Below are 12245 nucleotides of genomic sequence, written 5' to 3'. Positions count from 1 at the left end.
AATGAAAGCTGTGACAGGCAGCTGTTCGCCATTGGTCTTCTCATTCCCAGCGGATTTTTTTTTTTTCCTTCCTTTTAGTCTCACATCGCAGATAAAGGCGATTAATAGTCCCCATCATCATTTAGCCTGTGAAACCACGCGCATCGCGATGAAGGGCACATCCATCACCGGCTCCCGTCAGACGCCGCCGATCGTCAGCGCCAATCCGAGTGCCGCGCTAACACAAAGGAAGTGCATGTTAAGCGCACGTGGCCTTTGCCGAGGACACACTCGGCCGTGTTCTTTAGCGATAACAAAAGGGAGGTAATTGAGGCTTTGCTCCATCGCCTGCAGGATTAGAAAGGTGAGGTCGGTCACCTTTAAAGAAGAAGGATCCCGGACCATCTGCTTCACTTTCCGCTGGCGTACTTTTTTTAAATACCTTTCATTTCTCAATTTGGATTCATGAATGTGTTTGACATCTTATTGTACTGATATTAGCACGCAACGGGAGGGGAGAAGGTGTTAATGAGTGGCAAGTAGGACGAGTTATGAGCATTAATGTGTCTTTTCGGGGCTCCATTGAGGAAAAAGTAGTCATGTTGCATTTTTTGGGTTTGGCGATCCGGTCTGAGCCGCCAGCTGATCTCATCTGTAAACAACACAACACCTGCAAATCTGGCAAAAAGTGACGGGGCTATCGGATTTTGCAATGTTATTTCGAGGCAATTGACTTGAAAATCATTATATAAGATCAGCTAATTTTACACCAAGTGGCATAAAATTAGTTCTGAAAAAGTGCTACTCTAAGCCATTATGCAGTTTCAACATGAACATGACCCTTGACTATCGAGAAAATACATTTAAATAAGAATAATAATTATTCAAATAAAATTTATTTCACGTGAAAGTTAAATACAACTGAACTTTATTTAACTAATGTAATTAAATGGATTCAAATTGAAGATACAATATCATGACGGCCAGTTTCAACATTTAATTTAATGTGTGTTTCTTCAAAAATGGACTCTTCTATGGTTATCATCACACTTTTCCAATTTGCCGTTACTGGCACACATATGGTGGCATCAACAAAAAACTACAAATAGTGACTTTAAAATTGGTAATTTCGCAATTGAGCATAAACCGGCAGATCTGTGAGAGGGTCGACTGCGCCACTGTGGGAGTGGTCACAGCTGACTTCAATCATCACCAAGCAAAGAGACTCATTTAATTCCCTTTAAATTTGATATAATATCATATGATGAAGATGATCTTGTTTCTTGAAATAGAGATAATTTTAGTGTTTGTTAAAAAAAAAAAAAGAAAAATAAGAAGCGGGCCTTATTAAAAAAAAAATAAATTGCATATTAAATCGTAATTGCAATATTGAGAGTATTTTTTTTTTTATTTAAAGTGTCGACATCTCCAAATACTTGTTGAACGCATCTTTCAAAGTGCACAAGTCAAACAAGCGCGCTGATTAGGTGCCATTTATTAAAACAACAGACGACAAACAGGCGATGTCAACGAGGAGCATCTGTTAAAGAGAGGCCGTTATCTCTTTATGGAGAATTTGCATCTCGCCTGCTCTTGATTAAACCTGTCATTAAGTCGCTCGTTTTGCATCCTTACACGGCGAGCGGCCATTTAAATGCAATCCGCCAGATGCGAGGCACAAAAACGCCGCATATATTAGACTCGCGCTCCTTGCACTCGCACCTCTTTGAGTAACATTTTCCTCACAGGTCTTTGTTCAATCTGCAAAGCAAATAGCGCGGCGGCGTGCGTGCCGTTGGAGTTTTCAAATGGAAAGGCGCCAATAAAAATGCTAATTTGGACGCGATGCCATCAGAGGCCCCCCTCGCGTGTCGGAGGATCTCATCTAAAGTCCATTAGTATTGGGAGGATTTATGTTGCACCTTTTGCACCCTAACAGGGATAAAAGTCCTCACAGCCGGGAATCGCTCGTCTCGTGATGAGGGCTCAAGTCGTTCCATGAGGTGCACACAAAAAAATATATATATTTTTCTCCCGGATTTTACACTCAAGTAGCACCTCTCTATTATGTCCTTTTGGACCCTGAGGGAGGGCGCGCTGTAAGAAACAATAATGCTCATGTCAAGATGGAGACACGTTTATTTCGCTGGGAAAAGGCGCTCGCCGATTTCCACTCTCTCGCTCGGGTTTATGTCATTCAGTAGCAACGGGAATGGTCGACTATTTATTTCACCTCTATGGGTGATTTGATTGACTGCCACTTTTTTTTTTCTCCTTCTGACAAAATTTGATTTGTTTTAAAGGCACACATTTCTGAGGATGTGGGCCTCCAATGTGATTTGCACATTTCAAAAACATGTTAGGTTCCGTGAAGACCGAGACTGTCTGAATGTTTTTTTTTTTGTTTTTTTTTACGATGCGTGCCCTCTGATTGGCTGGTGGCAAATCCAAGTCTACTGGGAAAGGCTCCAGCTCAGATCTGAGTCAATGGCTGGATGGAAATTGACACGATGCATGCCAGAGCAACAGGTGGTGCTTAAACCAGTAAACATAAGGCTGCTACTAGCCAATCAGAAGCAGGAGGAAAATATTTTTTCTTGGGAGGGACACAATAACATGTTTTTTGCCGAAAGCGATGCTATATATCATAATTACCTTCAGCAACTTAACAGAACTGGATTTTGTGACTTGCTGAGCACAAACCTCGGAAAGACTCGACTTGAATTGGACTTGAACTCAATGACTTGACATTTAAAATTGTTAAATATTATATAACGAGGATAACAGATACGACATCTATGACGTTTGCTTTCATCTGTAAGTGATAAATTAAGCTAGCTAGGTTAGCTTGTCATGTTAGCTTCTCAAATCTAAACTAAACTTTATGTTAGTTGTACATTTAAGTGAAAAGACAATAAAGGAATTGATTAGACCTTATGACGAGCGTTAAATTAAAGTGCTAACATTTAAAAAAAAAAAAAAAAAAAAAAAAAACGCAACCGCAATTACTTTTTTTAATGTTAGCGCTTCAATATAGCTAGCTTAACCTCACAGTTGTGTCCAAATGAAAGTTGAAATGTATACACAGACTGCACTTTAAGGTAACTTTTCTGTGCATCAGAGTGTCGGCCATATTTGATGTGGCAAGGCCGTCCGTAAACGAACGCAAGTCGACGTATTAAAGTTTAATAGTCAACTGGACTTGATTTTTTTTCTCCCACATTTAGGGTTCTGACTCGTGACATGCGCATACAGTATGTGACTTACTCTCACCTCTGACCTCTAACCAATGGACAGTCTTCAATGAACTCAATATATCGCAATCAGAATCATCTTTATTGGCCGAGTATGTCATGAAAACACACAACTTCAAGCATCCACTCCAGGCCTTCTTTTCCATCCAGCACTTCATTCAATCATCTCAAACTGCAGCCAGAATGCCGCTGGAGCAGCTCCCTTGTTTTCGCGAGTATTTAATACCGATACGCATTATTTTCAAAGTGCCCCGCACGACTCTCAGTGAGGGATGAAGACATCAAACGGACATTAGTCTCGCCGATGTCAATACGATTTGATGCCGTTCATCTCCAAAAGGATCTTCGGCACATTGGGGTCAAAACGGAAACCGCGCGTTCCGACTCGGGAAATGCAAGCGACAGCCACCGTGACCGACTTTCGAAGGATAGCGCCCCTCCGTGCCGCTGAGGCAAATTAATTCCACCTAAACGTCACCAAAGTCTTGTCGTGCCAAAGAATTCTGTCATATTCTTGCTGTACCTCAACTCAGAGACTCGGATAAAGGTCAAATGTTTAAAAAAAAAATTATTGCATTAGACAATAAAAAAAAAAAAAAGTGAACACGTGTTTATCAGTATGCAAAGAGGCACGGTGAGCACGGGGCTTACATGACGCAAAATGGAAAGAGCATTTTGAGTTAATTAACCAAGAGGATGCCTCCATGGCATTCATTAGTATTTCTGGAAATGTCAATACATTTCTACGAACCATCAACAAACAAAGGAGGTCTTTTCATGTATGTGTATTGGCATGTTCATCACATGCAAAGTGACTATTACGTAAATGCTTTCATGACAATGTTGGCTTTTAATTTAGCGTATTAAATGATCACATTTAATTAGGACGTGCAACCCTTCAGTCAAACGTGATGACTGTAACTCTTCTGCTACTAAAAGAAAAATAATAATTAAAGTTAAAAAGAATAATCGTAATATCAAACCCATATTGAATGAAAATGTACGAATATTGCTAGAAAAGATAATCAAGTCTGTCCTCGAATTAGCGTCACGATCGTCTTCAAACTGAAAGCCGTTGGTTGCCCTATTTAAAGTCGTCACTGTGCTTTTTTTAAAACATGGACCAGAGGCAGCACCATTCAAAAGCGATGTCGGATTTTCATTCAATTTGTATTATGCGCCCCCTCCCTCGTTTTACATTTCTCAATATTTTTCTTTCATTAAAAGAGGGATAGCAACAATTTAAACCTCTGATTGGCTAAAATGCTCTTATTGTCAGAGGTGATAGCGCCACCTGTTGTTCTGGCATGCATCCTACAGCCTGAACATTTTTTTTTTTTTCGTTTTAGAGCAGCAGTGGGTACATCTGCCTCTCAACCGTTCTGTGCGGAGTCAGTTCGCATGTTCCAAATTTCTGACAGCGTTGGTGTGAATGAGTGTAAACGCTTGTTTGTGCTCGCGCTCAAAAGCCAGTCGGGTTAGGCTCCAACGACTGGAGGGATGGATAAAGAGCAACGACGAGAAAGGACAGCAAATATTTATCTTCGTCGGTCTTCTGTCATTTTCTTTCGTCTTAAGCTAAAAAACATGTCCATTCAGCAACTATAAAATCTCTCCAATTCCAAATTTGGCCAAAAGAAGGTGCTTGTCAGATCCACTTAGGATGTTTGTTTTTAAACTCTTTGCTTTTTTTTTGCTGAAGTCAGCAGCTAAAATCATTTTGCCACATGCTTTGGCTCAGAGGCAAAAAGGAACGTGTCGAGTTGATGGTCAGTTGATGGCCTGGAAAATTGCGTTTAAACCTTTCGGGTGTTATTGCCATTCATATCTTAAGTCTCCAAAGCGCAGGATTAAAATAAACTTCCTGCGTTGCTCCGCTGTCTGCTTGATGAACGCTCGCCGCAGCTCACTTCCTTGGGCCGCCTGTTCAGTATGCGCCACGCTGCTGTTTGTTTGTTTGAAACGCAGATTTGGTTGCCTTAAAGGGGACGCGTTATCCTTTTTCTTTTCAATTGAAAACAATTCCCACATTTCTCACCGAGCGTTTGTCCAAAATACATCACGGCACACTTTCCTCGCCCTATTTAGAAGCCCCGCCCCTCCCCTCCACACACAGAGTGTTTGCTTTTTACAGGCCAAGGAACTGCAGAATTTAGTTCTGGTAGTGAGAGGTGCCGCTTAGCAGAAATTATTTTTATTTATTTAGTTTTGTTTTTTTTAATCAGAAGCTAGGACAGAGGTACTGGTAATGCTCAAAATCACTCAGCTTAGCTATTCGGCTTTGATATAATGTTTCGACCCCTCCGCGTCCAGAATGCAAATGAGTGGCACCTGCGCAAAGCACCACTGGCTAAAATTACAGTACACGTTTTCCAAAATAGACAGCTTTTCATACTACCGTGTTGCAAGAAAAAAAAAAAAACGTACAGTACTGACAAATAGAAATATAAATAAATAAAAAAAATTTCATGGACATCACGCTGGGCCTAGGCGACCTCGGGGCAGTATAATACCGATATAGAGACACACAAAACGAGAGCTTTGACTCACTGCTCTACTATTAGTCATTTTTCACAAATGAATATTTTTTTATTGAATATTTTATTGTCTATCGACATGTGTTGCTCCACCCGTTGTCAAAAGGTAACGTTAGCATTAAGATGAATGGACTTTTAGAACACAGGCCATTAAAAAAATGATTTTTCATAGTATGTCTTCTCACACACACGCACAAACACACACAGTCGCCCTTCCAAGATGCCATTTGCAGTGGCTTGTCGTCTCGATAAAGGTGTCACTCAAAGAGTTGAGTTTGGCTTCATGATGAGATTCCCCCCCCCCCAGCCCACCCCCCCTCGCCCTTGTCTCAGCTCAAACCGCTGCTGAAGGACTCAGTATCCAGTGAAGAACAATAAAGTGAGATATCGGGAACGTACAAGAGGGATGGCGTGGGGTGCCAAGTCATTTCAAGTTTTACAAAGTATGACGCCTAAGTGGAATACCAAGTAGCGAGCGCGCAGGGAGGAGGCTCGCAGTTACAAAAGCGCCTTTCCCGCCCAACCTTTGCTCCCAAGACTCCAATTACGCCTTCAACCCAAAATAAAAGTATCCATCACCGGAAATTCTTCTAGAATGCAGCATCAGCATAAATTAAATCAGACCCACGCCTCACCAATACTCTCTGCTAATTACAGGCAACCTGCGCCAATTAGCAGCAGTGAGGTGTTATTTGGCACACACAAACGCAAAAGTAGGCCATTATAGTAACAAGATAGAGATAAATAAAAGATGGATTCGCGCCGACGCTTGATTGCAGGATAGAAAAAAATGAAGCAGTACAAATGTTTGCGGATATTCTGAAAAGCAGATTAAATATCACTTGCTGCAGTTCGAACATCAAAAATACGGATTTTCGATACCACTTTTTAAACCGATACCAAGCAACTGATACCACTTTTTGATACGTAACATTTCTAGATCATGAACCGGAGACCTGATCAGGAATTCCAGGAGTTCCAATTTCAATGCATCCCCCGTCGCTCTCCTCAGTTCAGAGGCGAGGTCATGTGATCAACCCCCGTCACGGAAGCTCCTACTTTCTTGAAATTAAGCGCAGCACAAAATCAATGAGAAAGAGTGATACTCGAAAAGTTAGAAGGTTCAACTTAATATCGCACGAATTTGCTCAACTCTGACAAGTGTAAGGGTTGAACAAATAACCATTCTGTTTTTCAAGGCCTGGCCTCGCTCCCCCCTTGTGATAAACGCGGCAGTTTAATATGCGTTGACTTAACCGGAGCACGCACGCCCTCCGTGTCACCCCCGCCGAAAGCAATTCGGGACCTCGATGAGCACAATGTTTCCTTCCCCGAGAGCCATAGTTCCATTTCAGCTCAATTGATTGGCCACTTCTGCTCGCCCATTCTTTGCTTTCTCCCCCCCCCGCCCCCCACACCTCTCGTCGTCCGTCTCTTCTACCCAGCAAGAGGCGGCTGCATTTCCAATGACATCAAATAAAGGGGGCAGTCATTGGTATGGATGAGAAGGGTCCGCAGAGATTGAGGCACCTATACCGCCACAAAGCACCAGATAAGAAACACAGACGCAACAAGGCTGGAATGAGCTTCAAACTGTATTAAAAAAAGAAAGAGAAAGGGAAGAACAGATGCTTTGATATCAGACCTCTGTAGACACTTGCAGATAGAAGCGAACAATTTGAATCGAGTAGGCGCCGATGTCGTTTGGGCGGCCACAAACGACATCGCATCAACGGACGCGAGCTGCCACGGCGTGCATGCAATATCCTGCCATTAGTGCGAGGAGACGCCGTCGATTTCTGACGCGTTTGGGTGCTTGTTGCATTTTGCAGTGTGGCTTCTTGACAACGTGGGGGGAAGTGGGGGGGGGGGGGGGAGATCATTACGAGACAGCGCAAGGGAACACTGGAGGTGACTCATAGATTCCCTATAAAGCGTCTAACGATCAAGCTGACACTTTTACAACACCGACGCCACCTCGCCGCCGTACGACTGACCCCATTTGACCGCCGTCCGGTCGCGGTGTGACAGGCTGAATACAGCGGAAAGCTTTTACGCAACGCTCACACAGTAATTCACAATGCCTAGTGTTAAGGGAGGCATCATTCAGGCGGTTTAAAATTTGTCCACGTGCGGCATGGGGAAAACGGACGGAATTTAGGAGTCTCCAAAACAACCGTCCAAAAAAATTATTCGGGAGTGCCTACTGGAGAGTTTTAAAAAAAATTAAGGCCCCCCCCCCTTCAGTTTCACAGATCAACACAAATTTTGCTGGACATGTCTATTATAAGAGAACCCACAAAAAAAAACAAAAAAAGCTTAATGATCCACATTAGAAATTGAACAGAAAGTCAGCCATTTTGTTTTTTTTTAAAGCAGCCATTTTTGGGAAAATTCCGCTTGGACCAATCGGAAGACGGTATCATGTGGGCGGAGCATATAAAAAGTTGTGACGTCACATAAACATATTGAGAATTGAAAACACTAACTTGTGGGGATTGTTATTTCACATTTCCAGAGGAGCGGATAGAACTCAATTAACCACGGCTGACGTCAACTTGTCTTCTTTGACAGCTACATTCAACTATTAAAAATGAGTGAAAGAAAAAAATAATAATTATCAGCCTATCGCATCACATTATCCCCTTCATCTCGTATCCAGCTTTCAAAATTACACACCTCTCACGCCGTGACGGTTTGTCCGCCTTTTCACTCCCTCTGGTATAAAAGAGCCAACTGGGCCCTGAGCGGCTCGGCCAGAAAAGTCCAAGTCGGCGTTTGGATGGTTGTTCAAAGGCAAGGTTTCAATAGGTTATCCGCACAAGTGGCAAAGGGAAAAGAAAAGCCTTCATTACGCAGCGCATAAAGCCTGAATGGGCGAGGCTGCCTGCTTCTGATAGGGGAATACGCTCACTTGGGATGCCTCGGGCGTTCTGGCCGGCTGCGCTGGACCGTACAGATTGCTGCCATTACGGAAAGTGGGTCTTTGGTGGCAAATAAGCCGTCATAAGACTGCAAACACCGCTGGCGATGCATACGACTCATTTGAACATCGGACTCGACAATCATGGCAACATGTGCGTGACACGGAGGCACTTCCATTAGTTTTAGAGGCTTTGTTGAGTGTTTTTGTGCTACGGGCTTTGGCCCTCATAGAAATGTTTTCTTTCGAGGGTGGAGTGGGGCGGGGTGTCCAACTCTAAAACTATTTCTACCCGTGTCTGGAGATTCATTTTCTCCCAAGTGCATCCCTGGAGAAAAATTATTCCATGCGTGTTGCAAGGTCCCATGTTCTGAAAACTAGTGCATTTTCTCAAAGACTTTGTGGAGTTTTAAAGCAAATAAAGAGGAACACACTTAATTCGACAATTGGGAACGTCCGTGTTTTTTTTTTTTTGGTTTGCTTTAGATGAAAACCACAAAATAAGGTCACTATATCCATTAAGTGTCACCATATAAAAAAAGAAAAATTTTAAAATTACATATGACCTTATAATGGCGAATATGCTTTGATTAATAGTTGAATGTATATTTAAGTCAAAAATTGACAAAATAAGAATTTTAAAAACGTGACATTTTCAATGTGTAAATTGGAATTTCCAACTACTTATAACTTATTCCAAACTATTAAGAATGACTGTCCAAGGTGTACCCGGCTTTTCTCAGCTCAACTTTATTTATAGCGCACTTTAAAAACAACCATAATTGCATAGTATACACTGTAATTTATAAAATAAAACCAAGCAATAAATTAATAACTGGAGACTCTTTAGGGAGGGCTGGCTGACTCCAAAATAAAATGCTAAGCACGATATAAAATACAATACTGAATATAGATACAAGGAAGCGTTAATGCGTAAAAGTCAAATTCGGCAAATGTCCCAATTGGAGAAAATTTAATCTGTTATAGTTTGCATACAACATTTTCATGCGGCCAAATATTTTGGACATGGCATTGAAGATAATTAGAAAATATATAAAAATAAACAAAAAATAAACAAACAAATGAACAAAATAAATAAATAAATATATAAACAAACAAACAGTTCGTCCTGAAAGAAACAGGCTAGTTGCTGGAAAGAAGAACGTCGAGCGTAACAGACGCTCGGCATGAAATGACAAGCACCGACTCCGTCGCGGAGTCAATCACACAGAGCAAGAAACGGCGACGACCATGCATTCAAAAGTTAACATTTCCGTTCCGACTTAAAGCATCTGAACACTAAAAGATCTCGCCGCAGCGTCGCCTTCGCACGTTCACTCTCTATTTGTGCGAAAGGTCGCAGACTCGCCATTAATAACAAGACGCCGCTTTCCCCGTCGGAGCTGTTTTGCCTCGCCAGATATTCTTCGGAGATGAATTTTTCAGACTCATTTGGCGGAACATTTGATTTGAACCCGATGTCTCCCCTCTGCGGCTTTACCAGTGTTCTTTTTCTCGTCAGTTCTCCTCCACTGCTGCCCTTTTGTCATCTTTCAAAATGGCAGCCTTTGGCATTGTCATCCTCCAATAAGCACACTTTTTCCATCGGTGCTCACGCGGCTGACCGCCACGTTTATTTGTACATCTCAATGCCGAATTTAATAAACATCCAAGTGCACTTTACCCTGCTCGAAAATATGTATATATTTTTTTTTTGTGGGTGTTTAGAATATAAAGCGGACAGCTTTGAAGAACAGCAGGACCATATGAGAACTTGAGAATCTGAATAACTTTCTCGGAAACATTTTGAAAAAGAAGGGCAAAAGATTATCGTTTGTAGAAAGTGGTGGGGAGAATTTGGTGTCTTTGGAGCCAGATTCAAAGTATTCAAATTGGACATAAATGTTTGCTACTGGCACCAGCTGCTAACTCACCACTGATTTCTACTCTTTGCTTTTTACTTTTTTTTTTTTTTAATTCAGCAGGGTTGTTAACAACACTTTTCTCTGTAATGTATCAAATTTAGACGAATTCTTTTTTTCAGTTTACAAGGGTGAACCAATAAATTAGGGTTAAATGATCTACGATGGGAAAAATCCCTTTGGATATTGTATTTACAAAAAATGTCGAAGGTTGTCAATTTAAAAAAAAGTGGTTTTTTTTTTTGTTTTTTTTTTAAACGAATTATCTGCATCAAATCTAGAATAAACACAAGTCATAAATAAAAAGCCCAAGTTATACAAAATCATATCCAGAGAGGAGACTGTAGATGAGAATTCACAAACAGGAAGCTGCTTATGAAGCAAAAAAAAAAAAAGTAATAATAATAATTTGATTTAACGTTTAATCTCTCCCTCAAGGCCAATTCCAATCTGCGTTAAACACACGGCTAAGCTTCAGATAATCGCGACAATGATCCAGTGTATCGTCTTTGCGGAACAATCTTTAACAGGCCATTCCACCGACGCGTTCCAGCCATAATTTGACCGCACCGCATCCTCATTTGCTTTGAGCCATCACGCGTTCACTTGAAACCAAATGCCACAACAATTCACCAATGCTCAAATGTCAAACTGCTTGCATTAGAGTACAAAACAACCGACTAAAGTCATTGCAATCCTTTCATGGGAAAAAAAAAAAACCATTGAGAGAAAAACGGTGCCAGTTTATCCTGCTCAGACGCATTTGTGGCGGCGATGTACTGAAATGTTGTCGTCACTACGCAACATAAAAAAAAAATATATAAACTGCTTTTCTTACCCGAATACGTTCGCAGGATCGCAACGGGTACTCTGCGCATGCTCAACCGCACAGAATCTTGGTCTTTGTAGTTAAGGAAGTGCTTGTAGGCGCGGTTTTTCATCCCACCGGAAATACACAAGGAGTGAGAAACCAAAAATGGCGAAAGCGACAGTAAGTGCGACAAAATACTTTTGGAGAGAGGAGGAAACAGACGTGTTCATTAATCTGGTGAGTGAGAGTAAAGACGTGAAGGCAATTTTGTTTGTTAAGAAAGGGAAGAAAGGAAAAATAAGCGTAAATGACGTTGCGTCGTCGTTTCAATCATTACAGCATCGAAGGAATTAAAAAAAAAAAAAAAAGTATATAAAATAACCTAAGAGCTCCGACTAACTAAACAGAATCGGATTTTCAATAAAATCTTTCATACATAGTCATTTTTTTTTTTTTAAATCCCAAAATCAACCCGTACTATTCCCCCTGCATGTGCGATCGAACCACGCGGCACCTCCTTGGAGTATTCGGATCCCAATTGCTCAATAAAGTTTCTAATGAGTGCTGTGCTGACGCAAAGGATGGGCAAATCAAAACACAAATGAGTGAATGATTTTTACCCGAGGGAAAAAAAAAAAAATCCATACGATGTCATTTACCAGTCGTTGCAAAGCGCTCACCCGTAATTGTGTTGTCACCTTCTTTTTAATGACCCGCATCTGTCATCATTCTCACGATAAACCCCGCTTGGATTATCCTTGAACGGATTGCTGTCAATGCGATGCCGAATCAATAAAGTCATAAAATAAAATCAATACT

General features: G+C 41.3%; 2 protein-coding genes across 6 annotated transcripts in view; one reads left to right on the top strand and one right to left on the bottom strand.

Annotated features, from left to right (window-relative positions):
- The window catches only part of psmg3 (proteasome (prosome, macropain) assembly chaperone 3), a 133634-nt gene that overhangs the window by 72272 nt on the left and 49117 nt on the right, over positions 1-12245 (bottom strand). The window lies entirely within an intron of this gene.
- elfn1a (extracellular leucine-rich repeat and fibronectin type III domain containing 1a) overlaps positions 1-12245 on the top strand; it is a 60623-nt gene that overhangs the window by 42314 nt on the left and 6064 nt on the right. The gene's annotated exons all lie outside the window — the stretch shown is intronic.

This window comes from Idiotropiscis lumnitzeri, chromosome 15 (assembly GCF_059441095.1).
Source record: "Idiotropiscis lumnitzeri isolate Australia: NSW breed Sydney's pygmy pipehorse chromosome 15, RoL_Ilum_1.0, whole genome shotgun sequence".
In the NCBI taxonomy this organism is placed as follows: domain Eukaryota; kingdom Metazoa; phylum Chordata; class Actinopteri; order Syngnathiformes; family Syngnathidae; genus Idiotropiscis; species Idiotropiscis lumnitzeri.
This window is presented reverse-complemented; position numbering and strand designations above follow the sequence as displayed.